The sequence below is a fragment of the Lycium ferocissimum genome, chromosome 7 (genome assembly GCF_029784015.1).
Source record: "Lycium ferocissimum isolate CSIRO_LF1 chromosome 7, AGI_CSIRO_Lferr_CH_V1, whole genome shotgun sequence".
Lineage (NCBI taxonomy): Eukaryota > Viridiplantae > Streptophyta > Magnoliopsida > Solanales > Solanaceae > Lycium > Lycium ferocissimum.
The window spans coordinates 27,620,555-27,638,872 of NC_081348.1; positions in this window are offsets into that span (position 1 = coordinate 27,620,555).

The following is an 18,318-nucleotide window of genomic DNA, read 5'->3' on the forward strand; positions in this document are numbered from 1 at the left end:
CCTCCTACCAACCGAATAAAAGAGTGAGGTTGTGAAAATACACGCCCATGCTTAGTATTATGAATGAGGCTAAGATAAAAAAAAAGTTTGGTGAAAATTGGACTCACTGGTAAGAGTAGCACTAGGCCAAACATTCCCCAAACAAGCTACTATATATCAAATTATATTTGAGACCCTGATTAAAAAGAGCATGTAAACTGTGAGAAATATAACCTTATTTACAAGCAGAAATATTGCATTAGGACTATTACCTCCCTAAGCTATTTCTGTATACGGTAAAAACCGGGTCAATGTATGATCGGTGAGATCAGGGGCGAGGGCGAGTCCAAATGAGCACGAGCATGTTCGGCTTTTCTTGCACTGTGCGATTGCACGGATGTAGGCGACTCGAGATAAGAGAAGTGTGGTCGTTGGGTCCTAAGCATTCGATCCAAACTTAACGTGGTCGTTGGTCCCAAGCTCCGATCCAAACTCAACGTGGCCGTTGGACCGGTTACTCCGATCCAAACTCGACATGGCCGTTGGTCCGGTTACTCCGATCCAAACTCAACGTGGCCATTAGTCCGGTTAACCAGTTGCGATGCTGCCACGCGTTATGAAACCGTTCTGCCATTTTGTAAAGGACGTCAGATCGTACGGGTGTCGATCGTACCGGTCATTCTACCTTATCTTTTTGGTTTCTTTATTCTAAAGGACTTTGTGTTGTATTCAAGGCCTACGAGGCAAACCCATAAATGTAGGCATTATCCCACTTTTAGGAGTGGCTTTTTTCGGATCTAGAACATTGTAATAGAAAAATATATCGTTCTCTCTCTCTCCCTCTTTGATTTTAGTACGAATCGAGTGCTTTCTCTAGCTTTATTCATCTATTCAACATAATACATTGCCATATATACATACATACATATATATATATATATATATATATATATTATAACGAACAAATTCATACATATTTCGTATCAAACATATATATATATATATATATATATATATATATATATATATATATATAACGAACAAATTCATACATATTTCGTATCTACCAAAAATAGATTAAAATTCATCCACATATCCTATAACTCACTTACAAATTCAATTGTTACCAAAATTCGGGGTAAACAGTTTGGCGCCCACCGTGGGGCTAGGATAATAGTGGTTTTTTAATCTTTCCTTCTATCTCCTTTTACCCGTTTGATTAAGGAGTCTTCTACTAATTTCTGCAAAAAACCGACCAAATGGCAAGCAGCGGGCAGTTTGGTCATGTCAACAACAACGAGATTGTGTGGTGAAAATGAGAACAAGCACTGGAAGCCTACCAGCAGATCCAATCGACCCAAACTCTGTTGATTCGAGGGAAGGCCTCAACCGGCAGAACACCTTACCGGCCACTGAACCAGGAGAATGCCACCTTACCGGCCACTGATCCCTTGAATACTCACAACTCAATTACTTTATCTCGGAGCTCGAAAGTCGAAAGCATCGGATACTCCTGGATGAGATTAACTTACGTTTAATTTTTTGAAATGTTGTAGAACGTGGACCGCCAAAGCCGAACAGGAATCGCAATAGCTCGGTACAGAGTAAAAATAATAAAGTGCACTCACGAAAGGTCAAAAGGGGTCACTGAACCAAGGCGGGATGAAACTCGGATAGTCGACAGTAATGGATCGGGAGCCGGTTCATCCATCAAAGTTCTGAAGATGCTCAAGACCTTAGCAAAGCGGGTAGATTCAACGGTGAAGAGGGTGGAAACATATAACTCGGCGGGATCGATCCCGGGAGCTCCGCCTATTCTAAAAGAAGCCGGGATTCAAAGAGGTACATTCAAAGGCCTTTCCTCCAAGTGCGCTCCAAGTTGATCCCAAGAGGTTGAAAATGCGGGATATCCGGAATATATGACAAAGACGGACTCGCAGTGAGCACATGACTTCGTACACTCCTTCGTGCCATAAAAGGCAATGACGTCGAAGAGGATGAAATTGAGTCTGTGTTGTTGAAAAAGTTTGGGGAAACCCTATCGAAAGAAGCATTGACCTGGTACGACCATCTTCCCGAGCATTCAATCACTTCTTTGAAATGCTCGCGGATGCGCCTACATAAAAGCCCACGCCGAGCGAAAAGTGCGAGGGCCGGGGCGACATCTTCTCAGATAGCCCAAAGGGATGATGAGTTGTTACGAGAATTTGTGAACCGCTTCCAAAGGAACGATGGAGCTCCCTCCAGTTCGTATAACAAAAATCGAAACAAGAGAATACGGAGAGGTACTACAATCGGAGGGCTAATTTTCGGCATTTTCAAGTTGGGGACTTAGTGCTTTGGAAAGTTACTTTGAACACCAAGAATCCTAATGATGGGAAGTTGGGTCCTAACTGGGAGGTGCTCGTACAAGATAACCGAATAACGCAAAGGGTCGTACAAAATCCATGGATAGACAACGATTGCGCAATAATAACCGAATGTGGCTCATTTGAAGAGATACTACTGCTAAGGTATGGATGCCAACCCTTGTGATAATTTTTTATTGTTAACCTGTCTTCTTTTTTGCAGAAAGTAAAGTATCGAAAGAAGTTAGGTCCGAAAATACGTGTTGCACTCTTTTCCTTAGTACGGTTTTGTCCCGAAATAGGTTTTCCGACAAGGTTTTTAATGAGACAACAAGTACAACGTGTTACTTTATGAAAACAAGGCAAAGTACCCGGTAACTCGGGGTCCACCTCTCGAGTGGGGACTTGATAGTGCTTACCCGATCATGCGGCTCGGATAAACACTAGAGGACTATCATACCCACATCGAGGTCTACCCCAAAAATTTAAAACGAGTCCAATTCAAAGAAAGCGAATGAAAGAATATTGTTAAGTGCTACCCCGGACCTTCTGTGTTAGGTTTCGATGTAAGGACCAAACGATCAAAAACGAATCGTGTCCACTTAGTATTTGCTACGGCAAAAACAGAAGGAAACGGATGAAGTCTTCATATTATGTACGTGCAAATACTTGCAATATAAAGAAAATTATGAAAAATTCATCTCAGACAGTCTTCTTATTAAATACCCTGTACCGGGGACTACCGTCGAAATTCGGCATCTTTTTATTAAATATCCTACACTGGGGACTGCCGTATCAAAATTTGACAAGGCAGGAATTCAGGTGTCCAAACCTAATCTATTATAAGTAAGCGGTCGAAAAACCTCGGTCCAAAAATGCCTAACGTGATTCGGAGACGTCTGAATTCACAAAGCATAAATAAGTCCCGCGGGCAAATCACTCGATCAAATCCTCTGACAAAAATGTACCGAATAAAGAGAAAAGCCAACACTTAGGCATAATCCGGAAAAAGAAATGACTCCGAACCTTTGATTATTCCTAACGGGATAAGCGTTTAAGGCAACGTCATAACAAGAATTCGGACAAAAGAATGAAGAAAAAAACGATTAAAGGAAATGCTCATTTCATATATGAAAGGTTTTACATTTGAACTTTTCCACAAGTGAAAAAGCAAAAACAAACCAAAAGGCAAAAACAAAATAAAGGCCGGGTGCGGTACCCCCGATCTACCTGGTACGGTTGGAGCCGAAGTTCTCGAAAATCGTTCGCTCGAAATCCTCAGACTCAAAGATCAATAGCTTTTTTAGCCTCCTCCTCTATTGCTTTGGCTTCGTTTATTCGAGCCTGGAGGTCCCCTAATCCTTTTTGGGCCTGTTCGAGGGTAGCCCTCCGGGACTTCCACCGTTCATACTAGACCAAAATCGTAGTACGAGCCTTGGCGGCCTCCATGTCCTTAAGAGACTCTTCTAAGTCGGCCTCAACTTTTTCCAATTTAGCCGCTAGTTCGGATCTCTCTTCGAGAAGAGCTCTGTGAATTTGATTAGCCGAGTCGAGCTCAGCCTGAAGCACGTCATTGGCTTTGGATGCCTCCTCGAACTTGCTTTTGAGCTCGTCACTAATCCGGGCTCGAGCCTCAGCTTTCTATTCGACTGCCCTCAACTTCTCCTTGTTTTTAGCATGCTCGGATTCCAGCAGTCGGTGCCTCTCTGCCATCTTCACGGCATCGGCCTTGACCGAATAAAGTTTCTTCGAAGTTGGGAAATAGTGGCCTCGAGTTCACCAAGCCTCGAAATAAAACGGGCATTGTCTTGATGAAGGCCGGCATTGTCCGCTTCAAAGAGCCGGTTCTTTTTAACCACTTCGGCCAACTTGGCCTTTAAACGAAAATTTTCGACCTTTGAAGCATTGAGCTCGGGTTGAAGGTTGGAAAGAGCGGGCCCGCCCGGCCGGGGTCTTCTTTTTCCTTGCAGGTGCTGGAACTTCTCCGTTTCTCAGCCCTGGGCATCCAGCTGGCCCTCTAAGTCATCGACCTCGTGCTGGGCATGGATAAAGCCCTCATTGACGAGCACAACGCTCTGCAGAAGAAACAAATCAAGTTAATTTGGATAAACTAGAGTTAAAAATCACATTGAATTACGTAAAAGATTGATGTTGCTTACCCGTGCCACTTACGCGTGCATGCCCTCATTAATAAGGCACTGCCAAGGGACTCCGGCCATCTTTCTCTTATCCGAGTCTGAAATCAGAGGGCCTCGTATAGCTCGCTACTCCCACAAGACGGACAAAAGCCTCGCAATCCTCGGGGACGGTGACCACGGCCGACCTTGTCATTCTCGGTTCCACGCTAGGGGCCGGAAAAATACCTACAAGACTATCTCTTGCACCCGTTTAGGTGGCCCGGCTAGCTGCCCTCGTGGCTCGAGGAATAGGTAGTTTTCCAAACCCGACTGCTTCTCCGGTTGCAGGTGGGATATCCGAGAACATGTTGTCCAGGTTATCAGACCTCGGCGCAAGAGTAGGAGAAGCCGAAACAGCCCCTGCGGCCTCGGTAGAAGAAGGTGCCTCGAATGCGCGTAGCTGTCACCACCGAGCAAAGGGTCGCAACATCGGAGCCCGAGATCCGGGCCGACTCGCTCTTGTTCGGCCTCAACATTTGAAGACGGCCGGATCTTCTAGCCTCTCGCAGGAATCTCTTCGGGTGAAGCGTCATCTGAAATGTCAATGAATTCAATTGACCTTAGAGGAGTTGGAAAAAGAACTTCTTCCCCACCTGTGTGCGAAGCCGGAATGAAAGGTCCATCCTCAATTGTAGGAAAGGGTGGAATAGTGGCTTCCTCCTCAGGAACAGAGGCGACGAAGGGGCCCTCACCAACCCTTCAAATAAGAACATCGGGCTCTGATTCATCCCTCAGAGTCCGAAAAACGCTCTTCGCCCTTTTTTTTTGGTTTATGCCCTTTGGCGGAGGGCTTTCTCCGTCTCTTACCTACCGCAAAGAACGAGCCGAGACGATCCCGCTCGTATCAAATTCAATAGGCAGGCGTGTGAGCGCCAGGGCTCGCCTTTGTTGTTGGTTCCGGTCTTGGCTCCACCGAGCCCTTGGGTAAACCCGAATACCGAAGCGGGTTATAGAAAAGAAAAGAAAAAGGGGGAGGATGCAATAAAATACCAAATCAAGGAGAAGGTTCGTGATTTTGGGCAACCCATCGGCCACGCGACAGTCCCCCCACGTCCGTTGTTCGAGCGTGTGTGGCCGATGATTGCTCTAACCCATTCGGTAAGGTTCCGGACGGTACGAGTATTCATACCGGCTAAAAAAAAAAAAAAAAAGGGGGGGGGGGGGAATCATACGTATACAAGGGAGCAAATATTGACAAAGCATAGAGGAAAGAATAATTATAGAAGAGAGAAGGCGAGAAACTTACGCCTATGGTTCCACCTCTCCGAAAAAGGCATGTGATCCGCCAAAATAATATCCGCGATCCTTACCTGGACATAACGTTCCAACGATCCTCGATCTCTATCCTGATCGAGTTTGGAAAAGATCGGGTTCCGACCTCGCTTGGAGAGTTTTATCACGCCCCCTCGGAAGATTCTCGGGGAATATAACCGGATGAAGTACACCATCGTCAATTCCCTGTTGACGTTATTGGCCAGTAACCGGAGGCAGGCCACGACCCTCCAGATAATCGGCCCAATTTGGGCCAAGGTCACGTTATACGTCCGGCACATCTCCAAAATAACCGGATAGATTGGAGGATCGAGTTTGAGCGTAAACGGATACATGTCAACGTATAGGAAACCTTCTCTATGATCGCTAATAGACTCGTCAGGCCCGGGAGCGAACACTTGCACCGGATGATTATCTCATTCGCAATCAACTCAGACCTAGGGAAAGAGATCCTCCGTAATGGACGAAGGATATTGCCTTACGTCGAAACCCCTATCCGCTATCGGAGATGGCATCTCGACGTCAAATTCGTGGCTGTAGTTGGGTTTGGACGACACTATGTCCAAAGCGCTCGCTTCAACAAATGTTTTTTTCCCAAGTTTTGAGGCCGGCTCGGCTCCCCGAGAAGAAATCGAGGGAACGTCCCGGGTAGTAGTATCAGCGTGTTGGCAAACATTTGGAAGGCGTGAAAGAGTGGTAAGAAAATTTGAGAATTTGAAGTGACGATGGAAAATTCAAAAACAAAACAACGGAGGAAATATTAGGAGGATGGAGGAGACAATGAAAGATGCAAAACAACAAATGAAAGGTTTAACAAAAGAATGCTCTTATGATCAAACAACAAATGAAGAGAAGCTTGGAATGGCTTTTTACGATCAAGAGAGTAAGAAATAAAGAAGTTGAGAGTGAAGAATGAGTTAAGTGAAAATAAAAAGTGAAAAATAGCTAAGGGCCTTATATATAGGTGTGATATCAGAATGTTACAAAATAACGCCAATCAAAAAGCAACACCGTCCCACATTTAATGCGACGTGATATGAAGAGAGAGACGTGCCTTAAGACGGTTCCCGAGGTCGATCATTCGTGACGAGACACGTGGCCGATGTCGAAGGACGGACATAACTCGTTCTTGCCAAATTTGAAGATAAGAACGAGCTTATGGAACCACCGGTTTGTGACTTACCCACTTCCGTTACTCCGGTAAAACTACGGTCCGAAAAGTGTGTGGACTATCTCGTATAGGTAAAAATCGGATCAATGTATGATCGGTGAGATCGTGGGCGAGGGCGAGTCCAAATGAGCATGAGCATGTTCCGGTCTTTTCTTCGGACCGGCGATTGCACCTACGTGGCGACTCGAGATGTTAGTGTGGTTATTGGTCCGGTTACTCCGATCCAAACTTAACGTGGCCGTTGGTCTGATTACTCCGATCCAAACTCAACGTGGCCGTTGGTCCGGTTACTCCGATCCAAACTCGACGTGGCCGTTGGTCCGGTTACTCTGATCCAAACTCGACGTGGCCGTTGGTCCCAAGTTAATCCGCCTGCGATGTCGCCACGCGTTATGAAATCGTTCTGCCATTTTGTACTGATGACCGTACGGGTGTCAGACCGTACGGTCCTACCTTATCTTTTTAGGATTTCTTTATTCTAAAGGGCTTTATGTTGTATTCAAGGCCCATGAGGCAAACCTATAAATAGGCATTATCCCACTTTTTGGGGTTGGCTTTTTCGTATCTAGAACATTGTAATAGAAAAATATATTGAAGTTCTCTCTCTCCTCTCCGATTTTAGTCCGAATCGGTAGTGCTATATATATATATATATAACGAACAAATCCATACATTTTTCGTATCAACCAAAAATAGATTAAAATTCATCCACATATCCTATACCTCACTTACAAATTCAATCGTTACCGAAATTTGAGGTAAACAATTTCGAACTTGAGTTGAATTCTCAGTTACACATTTAATCCATGTGGGAGTCCTATTACCTTTCTGAGCTATTTCAAACTAAAATAATATACACGCTCTTAAAAAGTCACACTTAAATTTGTGTTATGTAGTGATATACATGCGTCATCACATGTATATTCTAAAAGAACTTTTTCATTTTTTATTCTCATTCTTTGCCTTTTTCATTTTTTCCTTGTTCTCCGATTTTTTCTTTATTTCTCTTTTTTTCTTTGCCAGTCGCTTGTTACTTATCATTTTCGTCGGATGAGTTATTGTTGCAATGATGCACAAACGAGTCCTTTTATCCTCTGAATTCGGTGCAAGAGGGGTACCTTGATGTATGACATGTTTTTATAGATATATGTTAGGGATAAGGCACCGTTACCCCCCTGAACTATACCCGAATTTGCTACGACACACCTTACCTTTCCCGTGGTCCTATTACCCCCTAAACTTATTTAAAACGGAATAATTACCCCTAAACGCCGATGCCCACTCTCATACGGGAGAGTGACATACACTCTCCTTGCCACATGTGTATTTATTTGTTTTCTTCTTTTTTTTTTTTTAATTTTCCAAGCTTACGTGTCAATTTTTTTTAAAATAAAAATAAAAAACTGAATTTTCATTAAAAAAAAAAGAGTTTTAAAACCCGTCTTTTTTTTTAATTTGAAAATTTGATTTTTTTTAAACCCATTTAAAAAAAAAAAAAAAAAACTAAAAACATGGATTAAAAAAATGAATTTTCTTTTAAAAAAAGGATTTTTAAAACCCTTTTTAAAAAAAAAATTGAAAATTTGTTTTTTTTTAAAACCCGTTTTTGAAAAAGAAAAAAAAAACTGAAAAATGATTTTTTTTTAAATATGGAAAAATGGATTTGTTAAAAATATGGAAAACTTGATTATTTTTTTAAAATGTCTTAAAAAATCTTGATTTCATTTTCTTAGGACACTTTTATTTTTCAAATAAAATCTTGAAAAATGTTTTTCTTGCCAAAATGTGAAAAACTGAATTTTTATAAAATTTTGAAAAAATTAATTATTTTCTTAACATGTGGAAAACCCGTTTTTTAAAACTAAATGTGGAAGACTAGATTTATTTTCAAATTTTTAAGAAAATGCATTTTTAAGAAAAAAAAAATTAAGTTTTTCCCTTTTTTATGTTTATCACTCTCTCAAAGAGAGTGAAACACACTCTCTTTGCCACATCAAGCAGGGGTAATTATTCCGTTTTAAATAAGTTTAGTGGGTAATAGGCCCAAGGAAAGGTAAGGTGTGTTGTAGCAAATTCGGGTATAGTTCAGGGGGGTAATGGTGCCTTATCCCTATATGTTATTTGATACTAATGTATTTTCCTTTTGTTTAATTTTTCGCATTTTTTCAATAGATGATCTTGTTAAATGGTCTTACATGCACCTAGAAGACTTTGTAGTCCCACCTTGCTTTCAATGTTATCTAATTTGGAGGAATGAGGATCATCTATGATCATCGCAGTAGATTCAAACTGATGATTTGTACATATTAAATGGATGAAAATACTAATTAGATAAATACAGGATTTAAGACTAAGCTACTGAGCTTGTTTCACTCCGGTGTATAGCCAATGCTCCATATAGGATGACCTAGAAATCTCATAAGTGAGAGTGGCTTGGAATTTGAACTTTAGAGCATGTAGGCAAGTACATTGACGCTCTCTGTTTTTTCTCTCAATTTCGTGTCTAGCATATATACACTCAACAGATATAATCAACACTCATAGTCTTTCACATGCACCTCCTGCCTCTACCACACTGCAATATCCTAATGATATTTATACCATATATTTCTACCTCAATACATATACCATTGCCTTTCTCTGCACCGTATAGAACATATCTATATTATCGTCTCTTCTGTAAAGCCGGTGATTTTTAGTTTTTATTCAAGCCAAAAAAACAAGTTAAAGAGTATAAATTAATTAGTTTCGAAGTACCCCGTACCTGTGAGGTCACACAAAGGTGTAGGAATGACTAGAAGATGGTAGTGTAAGTTTGTTACAAGGTGGGAGTGGTTGGAAATGGCAAAGTAGCCAAAAATAGTCAAAACTTGAATTTGAAAAGTTGGTTGAAATTGCAAAAACCAACACATTTAGGCTCCAATGTGCGAGTATTTCTTAAAAAGGAAGAAAGAACTGCGCGCACGATCGACACGCGAAGGAGAAACCTGGTGAAATTTCAAAATCAACGCATTTAGCTCTAACGCGCGAAGATTTTTAAAAAGAAGGAAAGGGAAACGGGTAAGGCAGAAATCTGACAAAATCTACAAACGCCTAGCATGTGAGTACCTAGGTTATAAATAGCTTGGATATGCAGGGAGAGAGAAAATTGTTGGTGGTATTGAAATTAAGAGGGCATTAATGGCGGCTCGTCCAAAACATTAAATATACCTAAAGGTATGGATTTATGGTTAATGGTAGAAAACATCATTTAATATTAATACTAACATATGATTGGATAAAATCTTTATAAAATTGCCTAAATCTTCAAGAACTCTCAAGTGAGCTCAAATTAGAATTTTGAGCAAAGGAGATAACTTCGTCATTCTAGCTTCAAATATGTTGTTGATGGATTAAGTATTTAAGACTTATTGTGATGTAGAAAATACCATTTGGTTAGAGAATTATATAAGTTCATGAAATATGTGTTGCTTTAGCTAGGGATAAGATGGGAAATAAGATGAATAGTATAATTAGATTGGAACTTTGAGTTGAATGATGATTCCACGAACTTCATAGCTTAATTAGTAATATAAATCGAGCTGTGGTAGTTCAAATATGATTTTGATGACGTATTGGACGTTTGGATTGCTTGTAGCCAAATCTTGACGCTAAATGTGTTGTATAAATTCTAATGAATATAAAAAAATGTTTATTAGTTGAATTCTGATAGACTGAACATGTTTGGGTCGTTGAGTACTTGGAGCTAGTGTTGGAAATTAAAGGGTGTGTTGAGCTTTGATGAGGTTTTCATACCACATCTTAAATTCGAAACAAAGGCTTGAATGAGACTCTAGGGACAAGCTTGCATAGTTTGCTTCATGATTTAAATTATCGATTGTTTTTGGCATAAATTGCTAAGAAATGGTTTTAAAAATTGTTGAGTTCATCTTACGAACTAAATGAGATATTTATGATGAATTGTGATTTCTAAATATTATATACATCTTATTGGTTGTAGAAAAGCTATGATATGTTTGAAATAATATTATCGACAATTATTGTTTCTTATTTTCATTTTAAAAAATGAAATGAGCCATTGTGCAACTTGAGATAAACAAATTGAATAACTAAAATAAATTTGAAAAATATTTGTGTTTGCCTAACCGGTTGGAAGGAATATCAAACACGTGGATTCTTACCTTGCCCGGTGCATCAACGCCCAACTGGTTGGGGGTAGATCATTCATATTGAATACTTGATGCATTACATAGCCTAGCTAGCGAGGAGAGTACGTCAGTCATCATTGACGATATCCGAATTTATTACCTCACCTATTATTGTGAACGGGACATGGATATTAAGATTATGGCATCTGTTGGCATGTGATAAAATTTAAAGATTCTTAATTTGAAAAATCTCGCAACTTGTTAAATATTGTGTAACTTGATATGCTTCTTTGAATTCTTTCATGCATGTTGATTTTTATATAACTCTTTCCCCGTTGTGAGATTGTTTGTCTTGTTGCATACTGAATATCCCAGGCTCTTGACAATTTGTAGGTGTTTATCAAGCACAAGACGGTCTGCCTATTAACTAAGGTCCTATTCTATTTAAAATTGAGGAAATTATATAGAACACAAAATTTATAAATGTTACTATTTAAAAAAGTTACAACTACTTTTAGAAAATAATATAAATACAACGTATTCTATTATTAAACTTTTTAATTGCATTATATGCGACTTTTCGTATCCTTAAATCTCTCTCCGAGTTAAATACACAATAATATCTAATATCCTCTCACCTAAAATTGTACCATATCAATTTCCTCCAAAATGATCAGATCTCAAGATCTTCTCCTCCTTAATAGTATATCTCCATAAATTCCCTCTTTCTCGTATATCTCCCTATATTCCTCTTTACTTATCCTCTTTCTTCCACCATTTTTGGTATATTATCCACCATACCGTATATCTATCTTGACATACTATATATAAGAAATAGTTTATTATTATGTTACGCCCTATATATATAAGGTCTGTTATATTCACCACATTCCATATACCATATGGAGAAACTGTATATAAGGAATAGCTTAACGGTTTAACGTATAATTTTTTTCAAATAAGTATAAATTTGTTATTACATAAGCAGAATATAAGTAATCGTAACATACATTTATTATATAATATATATCACTATGCTATACCTTATATACAAACTCTTGATATATAACTTATCGTAGATTTTACCCTCATTTTTAGAGTACATGAAACAAAATCAAAAAAGGAAAAGAGAAGAGTATTACTACCGAGAGTATATCAAGAAGGAGACTGAATTTGAGAGAATGTAGGTTTATAAAAATTGAATTATTTGAGGAATTGTTCAGCATCTGATGAAGATGATTTGTCTGATAGTGTGCTTCTTTATTTATACGTAGTAAATTATTTTTATCAGAATGGAGAATTAATCGATTTTACTGATTATATTTCATAGTTAGCTTTCTCATTTATAGAAAAACTAGCATACCTAAAGGTTTTTTCATTTACTCATCTACCTTGTATGTATTGTACATTATATAATTTAGTTAATAGTTGTAGATTATGAAGTATTTTATGCTTTCACTGGTATTTTGTGAAATTTCCCTTAAAAATATTGGTGCGCCCACTTTGGATTGTGGGAGTATGTTAATGCACTTCTATTTGATTGTATAGTCGGGCTAAGCCCACAACTTTATTTATTCATTCGTAACGTGATAGAAGCTTCATAGATGAACTTATTTAATCCTTTGAGTTATGGTTACTCGTATGACCTTATGAATTATTTTAAATTGTTATTGTTATTATTATTTTGTTGTTGTTATTAATTATTATTATCATTAATAATAATAATAATCTATATTATTTTAAAAGCATGAATATAAATGTTGATTGACCAAAATATCCTTTAAATATTGAATGACTTTTTTACCCCTATGAAAGTTAAATTATCATTTTATAGTTGGATACTAATGTCATATATCCTAATTTTACGAATATGAAGTCAAAAACAATTGCTAGATTTACGATAGTTGGAGGAGTCTTCCAAGTATGAACGGCAACGGGATTAAAACATCTTTCAAAAGTTTGAACCTTCTAGAACTAAAACTACCACATTTAATTAATTTAAATCTCTTCGCAAGCTGATGGCAAAGATGGTGTTTTCCTCTTCAGCTTATATGTGCTAACTTGTATCTTGTTCTCGATCAAAGCATGCTTCTTTAATATGCTTTTGTCTTTTATGTTTTTTATTTTTTTAGGAAAGTAAAATAGAAGAGAGATAAATATATTTATGAATAAATTATTAATTATGTACTTAATACATATATTTCTATTAGTCTTGTCGTCACTTGTAATCTTTATGTTCTTAGTTGTATATGAGAACTTTCAATTTTTTTGGAATATTAACTTTTCTTTTGTCTTTTATGTTTTTTATTTTTACTTGTCATTATATTTCGTACAATTATCTCATGAGACTAATTTTTGGAATATTAACTTTTCTAAAATTATCTCATGAGACTAATGGATCATTAGGTTTTGGGGGTGCTTGCAGATAACACTACGGTAAATTTTCTATTCTTGACTATTCTTGATATGTATGTGTTTTGGATAAAATTTAGTACATTGATTGTGTTTAAGGATACATGAGGAGTAGGTTTTCTAACTGAAATTATATTGGTGGATAACTTCTTCTTTTTTATTTTTTATTTTTTGCAAAAGATATAACTGTCAATAGAAACGGGGAATTGTCCCTTTAACGAAAGTTCAACAAAAGATAACTTAAAAAATGCCCTTTTAAGTAGGTAATAGCTTCAAATAGTATACTGCATAGAGGAAGCATTGTACTTAGAGTTGTTCAAAAGCTTAAGATGACATTACTGAGTTGTATCATTTTTCCGTCGGAATTATAATGTTTTCCAACTAAGTTAAGGTATCGGAAGAAACCAACAACAAGCAATGCATAGTCTTTCCATTCACCGGCTCTTTCCATTGTTCATAGAAATAATTATATCATCGCCATCAAAATTATACGTTTCAAGGTAAGTCAATTGGATTTCTTGGTTGAGATGATCGTTTCGTTCTTGGTTAGATGATTTATTTTAGTTAAGTGTTATTCACCGCTGGGTGTACTTGGCATCCTTAAACCAATTAAACAATAGCATAGTGATTTTGTAGAATGCATATATTTTATTGTTAGGCATGATCAAGTTTCCAGTTATACGCACTAACTCAAGGAAAATATGGTGACAAGAGTATTTGTTCTTTAAGTTGTGGCATTTACGTTGATGCCTGATGTACTGTTATGTTTCTCAAGGTCTAATCCTCTTATGAAGGGAGAGGTTTGTGTGGATCTCTTTGATGTTGAATGGCTAGAGATGACAATTAGGTGTATTTAGATGTTTAGAATCTATATATCTAAGAATTTTGAAATTGGAGGGACACGGCAGAATCATACTATTTCATCACTTAAAGGAGTAATTTACGTAGGCACAACAAATAAACTTTTTTAGTAGTAGTAGTAGTAGTAGTAATAATAATAATAATAATAATATTAATAACAACAATAACAATAATAATAATAATAATAATAATAATAATAAAATAATAAAAATAATAATAACAAGAACAAGAATGTTACACCCCTCGTTTTCGTAGTGGTAGAACTTATGATTTCCTAGTTGAGTATGCCTTGGGAATTGAGACCCAAGCCTGAGTTTTGGAGATAGAAAGTGTCTTACCCCGTGTGCAATGGTACCAGCAGGTATTCCTGGTGATTTACAGGATTAGAAGTTGAACGAATCGACGCAATCCGAAGTGAAGCGGAAAAGTCTACAGACACCAGTCGTGTTCGACGGGTCGTCGAACCTGTCGACGGACCGTCGTTGTGTGGCATCGACAGGGTTCCGCAGCCCTACATTCTGCAGGCGCAGGTCGATGAGTACGTCAACGGACCGTCGACACGTCGACGCGTCGTCGACCCGCTCGTCGAACCGGACCACTGAAGCATTTAATTCTCCGAGTATAAATACACAATCCACGACTTTATGTCTTATTTCTCTCTTTCCCAGATTAGAAAACCCTAATATTTTGCTCTCCCAACATTTATGGCATAGTAGTGAAGATTTGGCAAGATCCGGACCCCGTAAACTCGAGTTTATGAAGAAGAAGGTTGGTTCTAGGGTTTCTCCAAGAATGGGAAGCTTAGGAAGTTGAAGTTAAAGTGATTCTTGGGATTCTTGACCCCTCAAGGTACGTAAATGATTTTTACCCTTGTATTTAAGTTAGTTACCAAGAGTTTTGGTGGTTCCTATAAAGAGAAGATAGCTATGAAAGTGATAAGTCAATGAAAGGTTAAATAGTGCTTTTGGGGTTATGTCAAGAGATGATTGAGGGATGTATTTGGGTATACTTTGTTATGAGAATGTTGCCATTGATGTTATCCTTGATATTGTAGTTGAGATTGGATGGAATTAGGAGCTGAGGGTTTTCTACATTTTCAAGGAATATGTTGTCCATAGTTGTTAAGCTCTTTTGTAATATGATGATTAGTGAGTAAGGTGAGTAGCCTAATTAAGGCTTATGTTATCTTAATTGTAGATTTACAAGTTCAAGAAGTAGAAGTTGGGCGATTTGATATACGTCAAGGTATGTTAAGTTTATTCCTTCTTTTTTTGGCATGATCTTATGATATGAATCAATAAACGAGTCAGAGAGTTTTTCTATTACTCTATTCTTATAAGTACTAAAAGAGATACAGTTTCGACGTTCCCTTACCCCGGCTATGGTATTTCCCCATAGACAGATCTTATGATTTCCTGTCCTAGTAGTACTAGTTTAGTAAGGCCCATAAAGAGGCCAATTGTCATCATATTATTGAGAATCCTGTTGTTCAGTCTTACTTGCATTATGCATTCACTTTCAGTCCTTAGAGGTACAGTGAAAGGCACACTTGACAGGGGGTGAAGGTGTGACTGTGATATTACGTTTTATATGTGAAAGGCACGCTTGGGGGGGTGAAGGTATGGCCTATGAGTGGTCCATGAGTGGCTTTATGATATTGGAGTATATACATGAGAAAGCACACTTGACGGGGGGGTGAAGGTGTGGCCTGTGATGTGACAAGGAGGTGTGTACCTACTAGTTATATATATATGCATGTCCATACTTTCCGACATACAGATTCAACTAGATACAGATAGATACTAGTTCATACAGATTTATGCAAATAGTCATTTCAGCTTATGAGTTCAGATCTTATTCATGATTTCTGTACATATTTATACATGTTGTCTTTATGCCTTACATATTCGACATTATCCGTACCGACTCCCCTTGCTCGGGGGGGCGCGTTCATACGCGTAGGTACGGTAGACGAGGAGGTGGTCCGGCTTAGTAGGACCTTTATCCGGCGGGGAGATCGGTGCACTCCATTCGATCGGAGTTGCGGTCTATTTTTAGTAGGCCATCCTTTTGAGATGTATATAGATGGGTATGACGGGGCCCGTCCCGTCCTTTCTACGGCTTTCATTCTAGTAAGGTGCGTAGACAGTTGTATGTAGTAGTCAGACGATGTAGCCTTGTCGGCTTATATTCTTTTGTGTACAGTATATATAGCAGCCTAGCCGGCTTGCACTGTTCTTCCGCATGTTGTGTATATATATATATGCAAGTTGTACAGAGTTCTGATGTTTCCTCTTATGAGATTAGTTTGTGACATTTATGGGCTATTGATGTTCAACATGTTTCAGATAAGTGTTTAGGGGTGTTTGGTCGCTAGAGGTCAGACTCCTGTCACGGCCCATCGGTTTGGGTCGTGACAAATAAGAACAAGAAGTATGATGATCATGTAATTGAAGTGTAAGAGTTATTTATCTAGTTGATCTTTTTTTATAAAATAAAATAGAGGCTTTAGATACTCATTTCAATATCCATAACCTTAAATAATATATGTATGATGTATTGTTTATGGACATGAAGCAAGTTGAAAGTATATCATAATAATTTTCTCTGTGTGAGTCGATGATATCAGGTGTCTGCCACGTCCTATTTTATTTTGGGGTGTGATATTTCCATCCACCCATACACTAGTAACGCACGTTACTTTATAATACAACATGTAAAGTCGATGTATATGTCTATCATGCATACGTACACCTATTTATGTAGGCTCTACATGACTTAATAGTTAGAAAGTACCACCAATAGATCAAACACTATGATGAGGTCAAGAAGGAGGTTGAGACGACTAGCAATGAATCATTTCCAAGAAGAGCAGAGAATTGCAATAAGCTTTGAAATACTTTCAGGGACGAAGAAATTGTCATTGCTTAAACTACGAATAGTTATATACATATCAAGATGCCGAACTACCCTTATTTTGCATGTTACGTGTTTGAGCTATCAAATGTGACCGTGACTTTACGCCCATCTTGGAATGTATTTGGTAAGTGTATTGGCGATGGAATAAAGCAATTAGGACAAGACTTGTTGTCAATAGTCTAATATAAGCTACCTTACTTGATATACAAAGCAAGACACGAGTAAGCAGGCACTCCTAAAATCCTTAATCATTACATTGATTGACTAGTGTAGATCCCATAACGGTATCATACTGTACAACTTCACACTATCACAGTTGTAGAAGAAGCCTCAACATCATTCAAGGATTAGGTAGTTAGGTGGAGAGATGTGGCTTTAGCGGTGCACCTCTAATTGCATGAGAAATAAACAATATTAATTTCTATATATGCAAATTATAATGTATATTGTGTGAAGATGATCATTATTACTAGAAGAAGTTTCCTGATATGTTTAAGACTTGTGATATTCTCAGAATACTGATATTGTAGAAAGGAAAATTACCAGCGCATCTACATCTCATAAAAAAACATAATTATTTAATAATATGTCATAAATGCAAGTAGGAAGAAGAAAGAGGAAACTAACAAAGAAAGACATGTTAGAAAATGGAATCCATTGCTTACTCGTTACTATCTTATCTGTCTAAATTATAGCCTCTCTTTAAGAGACATAAACCACATCAATCTCCCTATCCTCCACTAAACCAATCAACCTACCATAATTGTTATACAATGAGTATTACTATATTATATGCTCATATTATAACCACGACATAAACTTCATCATCGTTGATGCAAGATTTGATATGGATGCACTGAGAGAAAATATTAGTATAATTACTTTGGAGATCTTATGTTTGTTGGTTCTTGCGCTATGGATCCAAATCAATTTGTTGGAATCTGGTCATTGTTGAAGCGTTTGTTGCTATGAAAGTTACGAAGATCACAACTTCATTCAAACAATTAAAGCTTGTGCAACTTTTATCTGAT